General features: G+C 44.8%; 1 pseudogene; it reads right to left on the bottom strand.

The window, feature by feature from the left end:
• Positions 1-5,358: 5,358 nt before the first annotated feature.
• On the bottom strand, positions 5,359-19,609 carry LOC118535823 (small ribosomal subunit protein uS14 pseudogene; annotated as a pseudogene).
• Between the last annotated feature and the right edge of the window lie 234 nt (positions 19,610-19,843).

The following is a 19,843-nucleotide window of genomic DNA, read 5'->3' as shown; positions in this document are numbered from 1 at the left end:
CCTGAGCCGAAGGCAGACGCTTAATCATCTGAGCCACCCAGGCGCCCCCAAACTCCAGTGCTTTAATGATCTTCAGAGATGATTTAGCTTAACCCCTTAATAGGGGCTTGAAGAGGATGAGGCCTAGAGAAATAACACAGACATGAAACTCTCCGAGCTAGACCAGACGAGAACCCGAGTTCTTGGGAGGCACTGTGGGTCTGAACCCACTGGCCGTGCTGTCATCCTCTCGGGCACACGTGGATGACTGATGTCACCTCTTGACACTGATGACAACAAACATGGCGCAGGCATTCACCTGATAGGGATCATCATGGTGCTGGTGTTTCCAGAGCCAGAGTTAACAAACACCAAGGTTCTCGTGTCGATCCTGGCTGCCTGTGGCAGTGTGGGTTAAGGGCGTGGGGTGGACAGAAACGGGGTGGTAGGAGCTAGGGAAATGGCTTGGCAGGAAGGTGCTCTCTGTAAACAATCTTTGGATTCCTTCTGGCTGGGTTCCCATTTTATTAGGCGGATGATGATGTTGCCATTCCTGGAGGTCTCCTGTCTCTTGTGATGGTGAGGCTACAAGGAGAGGCTTCAGTGGGCTCTTGAGGGTGTCTTCCTAGGGGCCTTGGAGCGGCACTAGTGGGCTGCGCAGGTGGGTCTCCGTGTGTCATTTGGTTTCTCTCAGCGTGAGGCAGGGCAGTGGAGAAAGAGGACAGGCTTTGGGGAGCTGGACCTTGGGCTCTGTGCCTTTCTAGCTGGTGTCTCTTTGAGCAAGTCTCAATTTCATCCTCTGTGTCCTCTGTGATAGGGAATAGTATTCACCCCGGAATATGGATGTCAAGTGCCTAGCATCGCGCTTGGTAGATGGAAGTTTAGGTGGCGGTCATCATTATAATTCTTAGATAAGGAGCCTGACTCTCTGCTATTCATCAGAGAGGGGGGCTGAGATCAGGGTTTGTGGAATCGCGTCTCTTTGAGAGAGTACAAAGAAGGCCTGCTCCTCTCCCGAGTGCTTCCCCTTAGGTCCTGTTGGACGCCGTGCTGCTCTAATGCCATGAGAGGACCTGATGGAGCTTTCCCTGTCAGGCTGTCATCAGCTTTGCAGGCCCAGATGACTTTGCAGTGGGTGGTGGTAAAGCATGTCCGGGAGATTAAATGGAGCAGAGTCCCATCTCCCTATGGTACTGGCAAGAAATCCCTTCCATTGGAGCATCTTACATTGATTGTTCTGGTACAGGATGGGTTCTAGAGTATTTTCAGCAAAACGTTAGTTTTACTAGGCAACTTGATGTGGTAGAAAGAATACAATACAACATATTGTAATACACAAGCCTGATAGAAGACAACTTTTGTATTTATATTGCAAACAATGCAATACACAGACCTAATATAAAATCCTGGCTTTGCCACTCACTCACTGTGAAAATTGGGGAAAGTGTAACTGACTTCTCTGAGCCTCGATTTTTTCTGCAAAATAAGGGAAATAATCTGAGTAGTTATGAGGATGAAATGAAATATCCCGGGTACAATAGTCTGCGAGGGCTACCATCACAACATAGCACAGACTGGGGGGGCTTCAAGAACAGAAACAAATTTTCTCATAGTTCTAGAAGCTAGAAGTCTGATATGAAGGTGTCCGTAAAGTTTGGTTTCTCCTGAGGTCTCTCTCCTTGGCTTGCAATGGCCACCTTCTCTCTCTGTCTTCATGTGGTCTTTCCTCTGTGCTTGAGCACCACCCATGTCTCCCAGTGTTCCAGCTTCCTGTGCTTATAAGGACACTGGTCATCTTGGGTTAGGGCTTACCCTAATGACCTCTTTTTAACTAAATCACCTCTTTAAAGGCCCTATCTCCAGGGGTGCCTGGGTGGCTCAGTAGGTTAAGCATCTGCCCTCAGCTCAGGTCATGATCTTGGGGTCCTGGGATGGAGTCCCACATAGGGGAGGTCCCTGCTCAGCACGGAATCTGCTTCCCCCTCCCTCTGCCCCTCCTGCCCCCACCCTGCTCATGTGTGTGCGTGCGTGCGTGCACTCTCTCTCTCAAATAAAGAAAATCTTAAGATAAATTAACAGAGGCCCTATCTCCAAATACAGTCACATTCTGAGGTACTGAGGGATAAGGCTTGCACATATGAAATTTGCGGGGACACAATTCAGCCCATGACACCAGGTGAAGCTTCTAGCCAAGTAGAGGCTCCCCTAGATGCTCACTATGAGGAGACCCGGACATTTCTTTCCCCAGCCTCTTTCTCCCTGCTCCTATTCTGGAATGTTTCTGTGGTTTGGGAGTTGGTAATTATGCAGGGGGTGATAGTGATGTTTTTCACAGAGTTCAGTAGTAAAAGCCGATTAATGGCAGGACGAAAAACACGAAAAGCCTGCTCAGCATTGCTCTCTAAGCAAAGAGTCTACCCCTCAGGTACTTTTCCTGGGCTAGTATTACTGAGAAATTATTTGCTAGCTCAGGAATATGCAGAAAATATGTCGAGACCAGGTCAAAAACATGCTGTGGTTACCACACACCACCTGTCCCTTTTGTGTTGGGCTGTTTGCTGCATGAGAGAGTAAAGGGTGGTTTCGTGGATATTTATATACCCACATAAGTGGAGGCTCTTTGGTGAGAATGTCTCTCTCAGAAGCATTATTATTTATGTGTATAATTCTTGAAAGAGTTTAAGTAATCTAAAATTGAAAGGCACTTTAAACATGATTGTATGTGCCAGGTACCGTAGTGGATATTGGGGATAAGACTGGCCCTTGACAGGCTCTCTGCTCTCCAAGAGGTCAGCTTTCTTTTCTTTCTTCTTTCTTTCTTTCTCTCTCTTTCTTTCTTTCTTTCTTTCTTTCTTTCTTTCTTTCTTTCTTTCTCTCTCTCTCTTTCTTTCTTTTTCTTTCTTCTTTCTTTCTTTCTTTCTTTTTTTTTTTTTTAAAGATTTTACTTATTTATTTGAGAGAGAAAGAGAGAGGGAGAACACAGAGGGTGAGTGAGAGGGAGAAGCAGACTCCCCACCGAGCAGAGAGCCTGATGTGAGACTCCATCCCAGGACCCTGAGATCATGACCTGAGCCGAAGGCAGGCGTTTAACCAACTGAGCCACCCAGGTGCCCCAAGAGGTCAACTTTCTACAACATCCTGCATGTACACGGTCAAAAGTTCACAAGGCACTTTCCAGACATAAGGTAAACCCGGGCCCGTGATTGATGGCCCAGTGCTTGCACATTTGGGGTGTTGGGATCCTTGCTACCTCATGAGGCCTCTCCGTTTTTTGAATCTCCTGATATGGAGTTTCTCCTGATATGGATCTCTGCCCTACCTGCCCCACTCCTCAGGTTCGAATATCACTTTGTGCCCAGACGAGGCTGCCGCATCCTTTGGTGAAGAGCCAAATGGCCTCAGCTCCATCAGCTCATGCCCCTGGGATACAGTTCCCAGACCTGACATCAGCCTGGGTGGGCCTCTTACCATTTGCCACCATCTTCCTAAAAGCAGAGCCTCCAGAATGGACCCAACCCTGAAGCAGTATAGCACCTGGGTGGGTAGAATGGCGGCAGGGGCAGGGGGGAGACAGCACTCCCCACTAAAACCAGAGGCAGTGAAGTCACGGATAGTTTTTCTAAGGGCAAGAGTCTTTTTCCGCAAATTTCTAATGGTCAGACGCTTTATTAAGTCACGTGACTTCTCTCTTCTCCACATTGGGGTGGCGTAACGAAGCCACATGTCTCTCATCTTCTTTATTATTATGAATAATAATATTCATTTATTTATAAAAATGTTGACCAGCTAGGGAAAGTTTGGTGTCGCAAAAGCCCTGTCCTAAATATTTTATGGATTTTTTTTTTTTAAGATTTTTACTTATTTATTTGTCAGAGAGAGAGAGTGTGCACAAGAGGGGGGAGCGGCGGGCAGAGGGAGAAGCAGCCTCCCCGCTGAGCAGGGAGCCCGATGTGGGACAGCAAATGCCTCACATCCTTTTAACCAACTGAGCCACCCAGGCGCCCTATTTTTTTTTTTTTTTAAAGATTTTATTTATTTATTTGAGAGAGAGAGAATGAGAGAGAGCGAGTACATGAGAGGGGGGAGGGTCAGAAGGAGAAGCAGACTCCCTGCCGAGCAGGGAGCCCGATGCGGGACTCGATGCCTCACATCCTTTTAGGTGACGGATCAGCCTGAGCAGAGTTTGGGGAGGAGGGACATGGCGCAGCACATCCCCTGAAGAAAGCCGGCTGTATCGAGAATGTCGGGCCTGGGGGAGGGGGTTAAGCACTAGGAAGGAGGAATGATAGACTCAGCAGCCTCGTGAAGTTTGTTTTTGCAGTGCTTTTGCTTCAAATGTTCTCCCTCTCTCCATCACCACCGTGGAGTTCTAGGCTAAGAATAAACGCATCTTTCCCCTGAAGTGTTTATCGATCCCTGTGGCGGGAAGGGCTTGCTCCCTCGCCTGAGGCTGCTGGAGCCAGTTCTCGGTTCTCTGTAGTCACCTTGGCAGCCCCCTGTGGTTATTTGGTGGTGAGCACCCTGGAGAGCCCCAGGAGGGACAGATGGTGCCCTGCTCGTCTCTGTCCCTTCTCAGGACCCTGTTTTTGACCTTGCCCGTGGGCATCTCAGGGCCCATGGCGGCCTCCTTCCTTAGTCCTTGCCTCCTCAGACCGCTGAGGCTAAATTAATCCATGGTCTTGCTCCTCAGCCTTTCAGCCAATCCCAAGAGGCCTTGGCACTCACTGGGCAATAAATTCATTATACTCTGGGGTGCAGGCAGAACTAAGCTAGGGCCATTGTCTCGTCTTGACCCCTCACCAAGGTTTGGACTCCCCTCTCTCAGAACATATGCCGGGCAGAGAAAGGAGAAAGTGTTGTACCTGCAAAACCTCTTGCAGAGCTCCTCTGGGTCTATAAAGCAGGCAAGCTTTTTAATGTTTCAATTTGCATTTAAAAACTCAAAGCACTTGCCCCGAGTTATTATAAATGAAGTAAGTGAATTATGATAGCATGTCTGGGTGAGCCCCCGTTCTGCCCTAGGGTTAGGAAAAAAGGGGCTTGAAAGCTACTCCCTGTGGCTTCCCCAGACTTGGCTACAGGACCCATCAAAGTCACCCTGTGGTCAAAGGAGAGCCGCCCAGTGGTAAGGAAATAAAGGGAACACAAAACATTTGGTCTAGTCTGTCTCTTAGTATCTAGAAACTTCTTCTTTACTACCATAAAAAACATCAAGTTGCGGCCTAATCTAGTGAGATTAGTTATGTCTCATTTGCTCCCGAGTCTGGAGTCCTCTGCAAGCCCCAGCCTCAAGCCCCTCCGACAAGGGCAAGGTGCACATTGCTCACCTTGGACTTCAGAGGCCTCCTGATAATTTCTCTGCCTTCTCCCCTTTGAGGATCAGGTGCTTTCCTGAAGATGAAAGCAGAAGAGTCAAATGCGTCCATTTTCTTCTGCGGTCTGCTTTCATAATCAACCCCAAGCCTTCCTCATTTCTGTTCTTTCTTCTAGTAAAGCTGAAAGGGCTCCTTTTGTTGGCCCCCTACCCCATTTGGGACCATCCCCTGCCTGCTCTGTTCTCACAGGTCTGTGCCACCTCTGTATCTTTCTCATGCCTCCAGAATGCACTGAACAGCTGTGCAGGTTGCTCACTGCACAACCCTAGGGGGCACCATTCACAGAGGCAATGAGGTGCATTGCACAACAGTACATAATGGCTTGGGGGGCCCCCTTCCATACTTCATATACTTTCTTTCTTATGTCAGAGTCCCTCAGAGGCTTCCCTGAGTTGGCAGCTCTGAGTTCCTTTCCCCATTTGTGAGAGTCTTGCACAGAGATATATTTCTCTATTATAAGAAAAAAAGGTTCATTACAAGTGCCTGTCTCAGTATTAGGGAGAAGCTTGAGGAATGGTGAGGAGAGGGGACCCATGGGGTATATAGGCCTTACATGAAGCGTAACTTCTATTCAGTTCTAGCAGATTCTTGCCATGCAAGGGATGCCAAAAGAATGTTGCTCTATCTTCTGGTTTATTTGATAGAAGTAGAAATTTGGATTTTTAGGGACATCTGGCTGGCTTAGTCAGTAGAGTCTAAGACTTTTTTTTTCCTTACCTTCCTTAAGTTTTCTAAAAATTTAAAATGAATTAATTAACATATAGTGTATTATTAGTTTCAGAGGTAGAGTTCAGTGATTCATCAGTTGCATATAACACCCAGTGCTCATTAATGCCCGTTACCCAGTTACCCCATCCCCCCACCTCGTCCAGCAACCCTCAGTTTGTTTCCTAGAGTTAAGAGTCTCTTATGGCTTTTCTCCCTCTCTGATTTTGTCTTATTTTTCCTTTCCTTCCTCTATGTTCATCTGTTTTGTTTCTTAAATTCCACATATGAGTGAAATCGTATGATATTTGTCTTTCTCTGACTGACTTATTTCGCTCAGCATAATACCCTCCGGTTCCATCCACATTGTTGCAAATGGCAAGGTTTCATTCTTTTTGATGGCTGCATAATATTCCATTGTATATATATACCACATCTTCTTTATCCATTCATCTGTCGATGGACATCTGGGCTCTTTCCATGTGTTGGCTATTGTGGACATTGCTGCTATAAACTTTGGGGTGCATGTGCCTTTTGAATCATTATGCTTATATCCTTTGGATAAATAATACCTAGTAGTACAATTTCTGGGTCACAGGGTAGAGTAGAGCCTAGGACTCTTGATCTCGGGGTCATGAGTTTGAGCCCCACAGTGGGTATAGAGATTACTTAAAATAGATAAATAGAATTAAAAAAATGAAATCTGGATTTTTCTATTTTTTTGATCTTATTTATTTATTTTTTATGTTGAAGTATTTTTATTTTATATACAAAGAGCTAGAATTAAGGTGGGAATCTTGGATGACCCATTCAAGGCAGTTCACTGAATCCAACTTAAGGAAGCCAGTGTGCTTTGCGTCCTGATGGAAACATTGGTGGCGCATACTGAGGCCGTATTTCTGGATCAGACCCTGCAGGTTTGAGCAGATGCAGCAAGAACGCGAACCCTGGTCGAATTTTCTTGGATAGCTCTAGCAGAGCTGCTGGTGACCCACCTTCCTTTCTCAGATTCAACGAGGCAAAAAGGGAAGAGCTCCCAAATGCACGTGTTCTTCAAATCTGAGGGGGCAGGGAGGAGACACAGTTTACCCAGAAGGCAGTGCTGACAAATGAGGCATACACTGTGCGGCTAACTGGTTCCGGGGAGCGAGGGAAATCTGGATTTTTAGATGAAGCCTCCAGCTTTTTTTTTTTTTTTAAAGATTTTATTTATTTGACAGAGAGAGACACAGCGAGAGAGAGAGCACAAGCAGGTGGGGTGGCAGGCAGAGGCAGAGGGAGAAACAGGCTCCCCGCCGAGCAGGGAGCCCGATATGGGGCTCGATCCCAGGACCCCAGGATCATGACCTGAACAGAAGGCAGACGCTTAACCAACTGAGCCACCCAGGCTCCCAAGCCTCCAGCTTTCAAATGGTGGCTCAAGGGCGCCTGAGTGGCTCAGTTGGTTAAGCGTCTGCCTTCTGCTCAGGTCATGATCCCAGAGTCCTGGGATCAAGCCCCGCATCGGGCTCCCTGATCAGTGGGGAGCCTGCTTCTCCCTCTCCCTTTCCCACTCCCCCTGCTTGTGTTCTGTCTCTCACTCACTCTCTCTCTCAAATAAGTAAATAAATAAAATCTTAAAAACAATATTGGCTCAAATGAAAAACAAATACCAGATGGGACCAAAGAGAAATGATTGTGAACTGTTTTTGTCCTACAGGCTGCAGAGAATAGTGATTTCTGCTTTTTAATCCCAAAGGGGGAAATTGTCACGGAGAAAGAAAACTGTCAGCAGAGGTTCTGTTGTAGGTGATGGAGACTTTTTTCGGGCAGCATCTTGCAGTTTTGAAGGCTATCTGACCAGGTGGCACCTATGGGATGTGCAGGATTTTCCTATTATGATAGCACTTTCCCCCGCCTTTGTTCTAAATTTCCTGATGAACCTGTCTTTGTCCTTATGGCAGGGCGGGGACATTTGATCTCCAGGGATGACAGTCAGTTTGGATACAGTGGTGTGCCCTTACCAGTCATAAAACAGTGACAGAGCCCCCGAGTGCCCTCCCCAGTTTTCAAGGCCTCTCTGGAACCCTTTAAACTAAAGATTACTAAAGAGTTAATATCTAGCACAGCAGGAAGCCTCCAAACACCAAGTTGGTCACTAAATACTTTGAATATTATCCACATGGTTTCTATTTTTAGATTGAGGAAGGAACCATAGAAGTTTTCTCAGTTTTGCCCATAACCAACCTCCTGCCTGGTGAATGGTAGATCATCAACTCAGGTCTTTTTTTTTTTTTTTTAAGATTTTATTTATTTATTTGCCAGAGAGAGAGAGCATGTGAGCACAAGCAGAGGGAGCAGCAGAGGGAGAGGGAGAAGCAGGCTCTCCGCTGAGCAAGGAGCCCAATGCAGGACTCGATCCCAGGACCCTGGGATCACGACCTGAGCTGAAGGCAGATACTTAACCCACTGAGCCACCCAGGCATCCATCAGCTCAGGTCTTAATTGGGCTCTCTCTTCATGACAGCACATGACTTTCAGATATTTAACAGCTTTGAGTATGAAATTTTGAAGACCAGTGTAGTCCCCAGGTCTTCACAAAAGGTAAAGAAACAATGTTCTGAGTCAAAGAACACAGGTAGGGAAGAACATGGTGTGTACATGAGAAGGTGGCCCTTCTTGCATAGGACCCTGGTAAAGAACATGCCCCTGGGAGTCTCTGCCTCTTCAGGATGGGCCTCAGAATGAACACGGAGCTGACCTGAACCATCCGTGCGGACTGTAGCTTGGAGCAAGTCACTGAGCTAAGCCCAGTCTAGTTGCCAAATGAGTCAACTTGAAAACCAGTGAGCAGGGGACCAAATGCTTATTGTTGCACGTCACCAAAGTTTGGGGTGGTTTGTTATGCAGTATCATTGTGGCTGGGGCTGACTCATGCAGAAATTGGTTAATATTTTGATGTGAGTCAGACATAAGTTTGGCTTGGTTTCTGCCACAACCTGTGTGATCCTGACCAAGTAACTTAACTCTTCTACCATAGCCTAGAGTTTATTTTTGCGAAGATTAAATGAGACTATCTGTGTAATTTGCTTAAAATATTATCTGGCACACAGTAGGTTGTAAATATTCTAATTCGTAATAAAGCCAATTGGTTTTTTGAGGAGAAATGTACTCCCATTATCCTAACAACTATTCTCATTTTGCATATTTATTTCCATTCTTGCCCACATGAATACATATGTTAGATCTTTACAATCGTAATGTACATAGCCATGTCCACTTTGATCAGAAATATTTCCCTCTGTTTCTGTATAGCTTTCATGATCTCACATTTTTACTGTGTACAGAAGACTTGTAGAGAAAGACCGTAATTTTTTCATGAATTTATAATAGTTCTAGTTTAAAAAAATGTTGCCAATGCCACGATAAATACTAATTCAAACATTTTATTGGGGATCTGCTATGTGCCAGACAGTGTGCTAGGAGCTAGGAATGCAGGAATAAATAAAAGCAGACAAAAATCTCAACTCCGCAGAACTCACATTATAGCAGTAAAGACCGACAATAAAAGCCAACCAAATAAATAATAATATATTGTGTCACTGATGATAAACTATGGAGAAAAATAAAGCAGAGAAGGTGGATGGGAAGTACCAATGGAGCTCAGGGTGTGGTTTGCAATTTTACGTAGGATGCTGTGGGAATATACCCTACCTCACCAGAGGGTAAAGGAGGTAAGCAGTTGAGCCATCCAAATATTTGCGCAAGGGCATTTTTTTTTTTTTTTAAGATTTTATATTTAAGGGGCGCCTGGGTGGCTCAGTCGTTAAGCATCTGCCTTCGGCTCAGGTCATGATCCCAGGGTCCTGGGTTCAAGCCCCACATCGGGCTCCCTGCTCCGCGGGAAGCCTGCTTCTCCCTCTCCCACTCCCCCTGCTTGTGTTCCCTCTCTCGCTGTGTCTTTCTCTGTGAAATAAATAAAATCTTAAAAAAAAAAAAAAGATTTTATATTTAAGTAATCTCTGCACCCAACGTGGGGCTCCAACTCACAACCCGAGATCAAGAGTCTCATGCTCTACCAACTGAGCCAGCCAGGGGCCCCAGGGAAGAACATTTTTGACAGAGATTAGTGAGGGCAAATTCCCTGAATGCCCTATGTGTTTGAAGAACAGTCAGGAGGCCTATGTGAGTGAAGTGGAATGTATGAGATGGAAAATGGTAGGAGATAAAGTCAGGAAAATAAAAGGGAGTCAAAAAATGTGTAGGGCCTTGGCTTTTTTTCTTTTTAAGCCTATCTATCTTTTGTTAGATAGCTATGCAAGCATCACCACCATCCATTTCCAGAACTTTCCGTAGTCCCAAACTGAAACTCCATATCCATGAGACACTACCCGCCCCCTGCCTCCCAGCTCCTGGCAGCTCCCATTCTATCTCCTGTGCTTTGGCTTTTACTTTGAGTGTTATAGGAACCACTGGTGGGTTTTGAACAGAGAAGTGCTATGATTTGACTTGGGTTTCAACAGACACATCTGGCTGCTGTGTTTAGAAAGATGTAAAGGGGAGGCGGGGCAGAGGCAGGGAGGCTAGATTGGTGGGAGAAGATGGAGCCTTGCACCAGGGCGGTTGCAGGGGAGGTGGTGAGAAGTGATATTCTCAAGGCAGAGCAAACAAGGCTTTCAGATGGATGTGATCTGGGCTACGAGAGAAAAAGAGAAATCAAGGATTTTTTGACCTAAGCAACTGGAAGAATAGAGTTGTGGTAAAGTTAGGTGTGGAAGACTTCAGAAGAGGAAGCTTTTTTGGGGGAAGATCAGGAGCTCCGTTTTGGACACATCCAGAATGACATACCTTATTAAACATTCAAGCTGAGATGTTGAATAGAGAGCTGAGTCTGGAGTTCACAGACACCAAATTGAGGATCAAGATTTGCAAGCAAGGTATAGATGGTGTCTAATGCTGTAGACTGATTGAGTTTACCAAAGTAGAGAGAATGGCCAAAAAAAAACAAGTCCTGGGAGTGAACCTGAGGACTCTCTAAGTTTAGGAGGTCAGGGATACGAGGAGGAATCAGGAGGAAAAATGAAGAGAAGCAGCTAGGGAAGGACAACTAGAAGGTGTGTCTTTATGAAATTCCAGTGAAGAATGTGCTCCATGGAGCTCTACACAATCGGTGGTGGTTTGTACCTGATGGGATCTTTCCACACACCTGCTGAGTGTGAGGGTCACTGGTAAGTCAAGGAGTGAGCCAGCATTTAGGAAAGGGGATTGAAGAGCAGTTCAGGGAGGGCCAGGGTATGGGGGAAGAGAGCCCTGAGGAGTGAGTGGACTTTGTGGATTAGGGAAAACAACTGTCCAGAAGTGTCCATTATGAGCTCCAGATACTAGGGTTGAGCACCAGAGTAAAGGAGACTGGGACAGTGGCAAGACATGGGAATGCAGCAATCCCCCAGGTCCCTGGACCCTCCCCCATAAGAAGGGTCTCCGGTGAGCTCTGAGGCTGCTGGTGGAATTGTCCTCAGTCAGACGCACTCAGAAGCTACCAGTTTGATGGAGACAGGCAAGGATTGTAGCGCTGCTAAAATAAAATTAGGTCTATGTTACTGCCTTAATTGAATACTTGCCAATCCCAATTTCATATGTTGAAGCCCTAACCCCCAATATCTCAGAGTGTGACTGTATTTGAAGATAAGTTCTTTAAAGAGGTGACTGAGTTAAAACGAGGCCTTTAGAGTGGGCCTTTATTCAGTCTGGCTGGCATCCTTAAAAGAAGAGGAAATGTAAATACCAGACAAGTACACACAGAGGGGACCATAAGAAGACACGGTGAGAAGGTGACAATCTGCAAACTAAAGAGAAGTCTCAAAAGAAACCAACATTTCCAACACCTTGATCTTGGACTTCCAGCCTCCAGAACCATGAGAAAATAAGTTTCCTTGTTTAAGTCATCCAATCTGTAGAAAGGCCCATCAGGCAAGAAACTGAGGGTCACTTCTGGCCAAAAGCCAGCTAGGAACTGAGGCCCTGAGTCCATTAGCCCAAAAGGAACTGAATCCTGCTGACGACCACATCAGTGAGCTCAGAGGTGGATTCTTCCCCAGCTGAGCCTCCAGATAAGAACATAATCTTGACCAACACCTTGAGTGCCATTTTGTGAGACCTTGAAGCAGAAAACGGCAAAGCTGAGTCCAGACACCTGGCCCACAGAAACTGTGTGATAATAGATGTGTGCTGGTTGAAGTGTTAAGTGTGTGTTAATTGGTCACTCAGTGCTAGATAAATAATACAATCTTAGAAAGGTCCTTGAGATGTAGACTGAGGTTTCTCTTGGGCCCAATTAGCATTGGCCTGAGGTGGTCTCCTTGAATGTAACCAGAAATTTGAGTGTCCTGGGATAAATCACCTTACCACCGACCACCTCAAATTCCTTATGATGAAATGAGAAGTCTGCACAGATCTCTGAGGCCTCTTTGCATGCAAACTTTCTACAGCGTGGACTGAGAGCCCACAGCCAGTACACCTGGATTGGTTGGCTGGTGGCAGCACATTTTTGCCTTATTTGAAAACCAGTTTTTGGTGTTTCATATTTTTGCCGAAGGCAGCTGGAGTGGATCAAATAGCGTCTCCAAAATTCATGTCCATCTAGAACCTCAGAGTGTAACCTTATTTGGAAGTAGGATCTTTGCAGATATAATTTAGTTGAGATCACACTGGATTAGGATGGATACTAAACCCAATGACCGATGTCCTTATAAGAAGAGGAGAGGACACAGAGAGACAGAGAAGAAGGAGATGTGAAGACAGAGGCGAGGGTAGAGTGACCAGCTACAAGCCGATGATCCCAGGATTGCCAGGAGTCACCAGAAGCTAGGAGAGAGGCAAAGAAGGAATTTTTCCTAGATACTTTGAAAGGAGTGTGGTCCTGCTGACACCTTGATTTCAGAATTTTAACTTTCATGAGAGAGAATAAATTTCTCTTGTTTTAAGCCACCTGGTGTGTGGTAATTTTTTATGTCAGTATTAGGAGGCTAATCAAACATTATCACTTATTTTCTTTTAAACTCGCATATACTATATAGAATCACTACGATTCTTGGAATTTTCATGAAGAATTATACATATCCCATTATGTGGCCATGAAGAAGGACGATTTTGAAGATTTTAGGTAATTTGGAAAGCTGCTTCTGATTCAGTGTTAAGAGCAGAAAGCAAAAGTATGTATAGTATGCTTATAACTCGTTTAAAAAAAACCCACCTGCATAAGGAAAAAGAAGAGGCCGTGAGCTGAAACAGAAATAAGATGGTAGGATGGGGGGGGGGGGAGCTTTTCTCCCTTCTAATTTTTCAAAATTCTTTAATGTGTCTATATTCACTTTTGTGGATAATATCATAGGAAAACGGAATAAAAGAAATCCAGAGTTTGAGAGAGAATCTGAGAAACATGCAGGTTATGGACCATCAGACTGAAATGAAGTGACCCAGCTACCTGACGTAAGATTAACAACATTAGGGGCACCTGGGTGGCTCATTTGGTTAAGCATCCAACTCTTGATTTCCATTCAGGTCATGATCCTGGGGTCGTGGGATCCAGCCCTGTGTCAGGCCCCATGCTCAGCGCGGAGTCTACTTAAGACTCTCTTCCTGTCCCTCTGCCCCACCCTCCACCACGCTCTCTCACGTGTTCTCTCTCTCTCTCAAAATAAATAAATAAATCTTTAGAGAAAAATGAATAACACCATTAGCCTCGAAAGTGCCTCACCTATATCCTTCCCTATTTCTCCCCTCCCTTTCAGAGGTTACAGCTGTTCAAAATTGAGTACGTATCACTATTTTGCCTTTTTTAAAAAAGATTTTTAAAATTATTTTTAAGTAACTCTAACCCAGGTGGGGCTGGAACTTACAACCCCGAGATCAAGAGTTGCCTGCTCCACCAGGCGGCCACCCCTATTTTGTCTTTTAAATGATAGTATTATTGTGGATTATGCATCTGTAAATGATCACTGTTTGGTTCTCCTTATTTTGAGGTTTATTAGCATGGTTGGACATCCTTGTGTTGTGACATGCTTTTTTGATCCAATGTTATACACCTAACAACCACACGTGTTGATTTATATAGTTACACTTCACTGATGTATCGCCTGGTCTTAAAATGTATGCATTCGTAGCTTTGTCTGGGTATTTTAGAACAAAGATCCATTTTGAGGCAGTAAAACTTTCACAGGGAGGCATTTGCTGACACATTGGACCAAGTCATGGTGGTTGTTTTCTTGTCTCTTTTTCTTTACCACTTTGCATATTTCTTATTTCCTGTCAGGCGTGATTTATCTCAGGCCAGTTCCTGTTCTGGGAGGTGGTGAAGGCGGGATGAAAGTGGGGGAGGGCACTGTCCTTGAATGAGGGACACCTAACAGATCAGCACAAGGCCCCAGACTTCACAGTGCAGCAAAACTGCTGGTTTCTTGGAAGTCGTTATGAAGGATCTTTCATTTTTGGCATTTCTGCTTCCTCTCTGGATCTTTGGTCTATGCAGTGACCTCAGTGTTTCCTGACTGTGGAATCACATGCCTTTCTCTACTTTGGAGTTTGAGCTTTCTAAAGCTCCAACTCTTTGGCAATAGATAGCATGTGGGCCTGATGTCAGCAGCTGGGAAAAGTCTTTCTGTGGCTTTCTGTCAATATCCACATGACACCAATGACTCCTGGTGGACCCCTGATCTGACCCACTGATGGAGGAGGCCACACTCTGCGGGTTCTCCTGAGTCAGCCCTTAAAGGCTACCAACAGCACGTGCGAAGGACTTGAGAGTTTACCGAGCCTCTCCAAACACACATTCCTGTTTGACTCAGCAACAATCCCACTGGTGAGCAGTTCAGGTCCATCTGACAGAGTAGAAGATCCATTGTTAAGTGAGAGAATGGGGCATGGTGTGATTAAGAAGACAACCAGCATGTGTTATTGATCTCCCTTGGGCTTACCACTGCTCTAGGTACTTTATGCCCATTCGATCCTTTAAACAAACTTGTGAGGCCAATAGTATTTTCATGCTATTATTTTTAAAAGATCACTGTTACGGACAGCATGTTGGCTCACCCTCTCCCATTCCTATGTTGAAGCTCTAACCCCCAAGGAGGATGTGATTAGGAGGTGGGATTGTGGGAGGTAATTAGGTTTATATGAGGTCATGGGAGCATGGCCCTCATGATGGGATTAGCCTCTCCACCAAGTGAGGACAGAACTAGAAGGCTGCTCTCCACACGTCAGAAAGCAGGCTTTCACCAGACACGGGATCTGCTGGGACCTAGGTCTTGGACTTCCAGCCTCTAGAACTGCGAGAAATCAATGTTTGCTTGGTAAACCGCCCAGTCTATGGTATTCTTGTTATAGTAGCCAGAACAGACTAGGACAATAAGTAGGCTCAAAGAATAAAGTGGCACAGCGATAGCGGAAGAACAGGATCTGAAACTCAGCTCTGTCTCCTGTTCAGTGCTTTTGCCCATCATTACTTATGTGATCCTTTGCTGAGCAACTGATTCCCCCAAAACTTAATAGTTTAAAACAACGGCAATCATTTGTGATCTCACGGTTTCTATAGATTAGGAATTTGGGAGCTGTTGTAGCAGGCTGCTGTGACTCAGGGTCCGTCACGGAATCCCAGGCAAGATGTCACCTAGGGGCTGCTGTCCACCTGAGGACTTGACTAGGCCTGGAGGATCTGCTTCCTGGAGGATCTCCAGCCTTCTTGGCTGACTCACATGGCTGGCCAGTTGGTGCCAGCTATGGGCAGGTGGCCTAGTTTCTCTCATCTGTGCTGCTTGGATGTCCTCACGTGTAGAGACTGGCTTCCCAGAGTGGGAGACCTACGAGAGAGCCAAGACGGAGCCTCAGTGTCTTTTATGACTTTGCCTCAGAAACCACAACTGTCATTTCTGGAATATCCCATTGGTTGCAAAGGCCAGCCCTGTTTGATGTGGGAGGGTTCTACACAGGGCGTGGATACTGGGAGGTGGGAATTATTGGGGGCCACTTTGGAGTCTGGGTACAATACTACCTACATCGCCTAGCAACGTAGAATGTTGGTGCTGGTTAAAATCCAACACAGAGAGAGCATTTTCTAGTGTTAATTGGGTTCCAGAAGCTGACAGCATGAAGCTTTCAGGTTTCCATGATTTTTTTTTTCTTTTTTTTAGGTTTCTATGGTTTTATAATAAAAATTGGACTTAAGGGCTTTTGCTTGCTGATAATGTAAACATTGGAAAGGATTAACATAAAACATAGATAGTATTTTGGGGGGGGGGTATTTGATGATTTAAAAATCCTAAACATTCAGTATGGGTTTAAAAAAAGACCATCTCCCAATATAGTCAAGTTAACATTATCATGATTTAAAAAAACAGTAATTCTTTAGCATTGCCTAATCCCCAATCCAAGTAGTCTGCCAAATGTCCTTTTCGGTTGGTTATACAGAACCATACATTGCATTTGGTCGTTATGTCCCTTAGAGTTCTTTTATTCAAAAGCAGGCCCTTCTATTATGACCCTGACTTGGGAAGTTCTGCAGAATGTCCCACTTTCTGGGCTTGTCTAATTGCTTCCTTGCTGGGAAGCTTAGTGGTTTCTCCATCCCTTAAATTTCCCATAATTGAAAGTTAGGTCTAAAGTTTTGATAGGCTTACGTTAACCCTCTAAACTAGAAGACATTATAAGAGATGGACTTCATGTTTCTGCATATCAAGAGACACATGAACTCTAGTGTTTGTGATATTGTAATATAATAACAAATACGCATTTGGTCTGTGATAAAATAAGAAATATATTTGGTCTTCATCCCTGGTTCCTGGCACGAGTGCTTCTTTTTTTTTTTTTTAAGATTTTATTTATTTGACAAAGAGAGAGATAGCAAGAGCAGGAACACAAGCAGGGGGAGCAGGAGAGAGAGAAGCAGGCTTCCTGCTGAGCAAGGAGCCCGATGTGGGGCTCGATCCCAGGACCCTGGGATCATGACCTGAGCCGAAGGCAGACGCCTAACGACTGAGCCACCCAGGCACCCCAAGCGCTTCTTAAACCCTTAGAATTTCCTGAGTGGTATGGGAGAGAGGAGTGTCTTGTTATTCATAAAAAAACCCCTTTCCACCGTACCTGGGTTTATACTAATGAAGTGACTCTTTGGTGGATCCCTACATAGCCTCAGGATGGGGGCTGGTTGCCAGTGGAATCAACCATGTGATTAGAGGCTTGGAACGTATCCTGGTGCTGGGAACATGATGCACCCCAACTCCACACGGACAGAAACTCCTGCACTAGAGATCCTTCTGGTCCTCGCCCTATGTACCTTTTCACTTGGCTTTTCGTCTGTATTCTTTTTTTTTTTTTTTAAAGATTTTATTTATTTATTTGAGAGAGAAAGAATGAGAGACAGCACGAGAGGGAAGAGGGCAGAGGGAGAAGCAGACCCCCTGCTGAGCAGGGAGCCCGATGTGGGACTCGATCCCGGGACTCCAGGATCATGACCTGAGCCAAAGGCAGTCGCTTAACCAACTGAGCCACCCAGGCGCCCTCGTCTGTATTCTTTGTAATGTCCTGTATACTAGACCGGTCAGCACAGGCAAATCTTCCCCTGAGTTTTGTGAGCCATTCCAGCAAATTACTGAACCTGAGAAGGGGGTTTGTGGGAACTCCTGATGTATATATATAGCCGGTTGGTCAAAAGTATGGGAGACCTGGACTTGCGATTGGCATCTGAAGTGGGGGCGATATAACCTGGGGGGTCTGGGCTAACTCTGGGGAGTTAGGGTCGCAACTGAATCAAATTGTAGGACACCCAGTTGGTGTTCACAGAGAACTGGAGAATTGGTTGGTCTGGGAAAAACAGCCCCACACATTTGGTGTCAGAAGTGTTGTAAGCAGAGAAACAGCTTTCCCTTAGTGTGTAGGATAACTCCAGGGTTAGGGGTTGGCAGCCTGGTACCTTCGTGGGGGGACCCCTTGTGGCTAGATGGTAATGACGGGGATGTTACTTTGGCATTGCACAAAATCCAGCTCCCCACTTACAATTCACTTCACAGTTTCAACATTAAGGAATAATCCTCGATGGAATCAATAATTTCATTAGGCTTGGAAAATGATGGTTTTCCAATTCTGTCAACCCTTTTATGTTTATAAGCTGGCGTTTTTCTGTAAGGCAAGGCTTTCTCTCATCAACTGAAATACAGTTCCTGCTGGAAATGTAGAATCAATGCGAATGCCCTTCTTTTACATGACTAATTTTCAAAGTAAGGGGTTGGTTTTATAGTCAACCCAAAGAATAACAAATGAATGTTTTTTTCCTATTGCCTTGGATTTCTCTTCTTTGATTATCATCCTGGATTTGTGGATTTTTATTGATTCATGTGTTTCAAGCAACTGTGTTCATAATGTTTTGATGCTCTAGAGCATTTTTAACAACTATTTTGAGGTATAATTAACTTATGGTAAACTACACATACATATATACAGTGTACAAGTTGATGAGTTTTTGACATATGCTTACGTCAATGAAACCATCACCAAATGAAGATAATGGATGCTTCCATCGCCCTCAAAAGTTTTACTCTGCCCTTTGTAATTCATCCCTGCTTCTACCCTTGTCCCCAGGCAACCACTGATATACTGTCTGTTCCTATTTGTTTTCATTTCCAAGAATTTTAAATAAATGGAACCACACAGTGCCTTCTAGTTTATGTCTGGTTTCTTTCATTCAACGTAATGGTTCTGACAATCATCCATGCTGTTATGTGTATCACTAGTTTGTTCCCTTTTAAAAATTAAAAAAAATTTAAGCAGCTTTATTTAGGTGTAATTGACATATAATCAACTGCATGTATTTAGCATGCACACTTGGATAAGTTCTGATCCATGAATATACACCATAAAACATCACTATAAACAAGATAATGAAATCATACATCACTCCCCCAATTTTCTTTTGCCCCTTGGTAGTCCCTCCCTTCTGCTTTTCTCTCTGTCTCCATCCCTAAGCAACACCGATCTTGCTCTCTCTATAGATTTGGCTACATTTTCTGGAATGGAATCATGTAGTATGTGCTCTTCTTTTTGAGATTCATCTATGTAGGTGCATGTATCAATAGTTCACTTTTTTTATTGCTGAGTAGTACTTCATTGAATAGATAGACCACAGTTTGTTTATCCATTCACCTGTCAATGAGAGTTTGGGTTGTTTCCATTTTTGGGCTATTCTAAAGAAACCTGCTATGAATTTTGGAGTACAGTCTGTGTGTGAATGTATATTTTCATTTCTTTTGGGTAAATGCACTAAAGTGGAATGGCTAGGCCATATGTAGGTGACTTTTTTTTTTAAATAGGTCCCACACCCAGTGTGGAGACCAACACGCGGCCCGAACTCACAACCCTGAGATCAAGACCTGAGCTGAGATCAAGAGTAGGATGCTTAACCGACCAAGCCACCCAGGCGCCCCTGTCGCTTGGTTTTTAAGAGCACTGACAAAACTGGTTTTTGAAGTGGTCAAACCATGTTACCTTCCCACCGGCGGTGTATGAGAGTTCCAGTTGTCCTCCATCCTCACACTTGGTGTGGGTAGTCTTTTAGTGTAAGTATTCCAGGGGCTGCGCAGTGGTGTCTCATTGCGGTTTTAACTTGCCTTTCCTTGATGACTAATGATGTTGAGCATCTTTTCATGTGCTTATTGGCCATTCATGTATCTTTTCTCGTGAAGTGTTGATCCAGGCCTTTGGCCCGTTTTTGAAATTGGGCTCTTCATCTTCTGAGTGTATAAAACACCAAGTATATAGAG

This window comes from Halichoerus grypus, chromosome 3, assembly GCF_964656455.1.
Source record: "Halichoerus grypus chromosome 3, mHalGry1.hap1.1, whole genome shotgun sequence".
In the NCBI taxonomy this organism is placed as follows: Eukaryota; Metazoa; Chordata; class Mammalia; order Carnivora; family Phocidae; genus Halichoerus; species Halichoerus grypus.
This window is presented reverse-complemented; position numbering and strand designations above follow the sequence as displayed.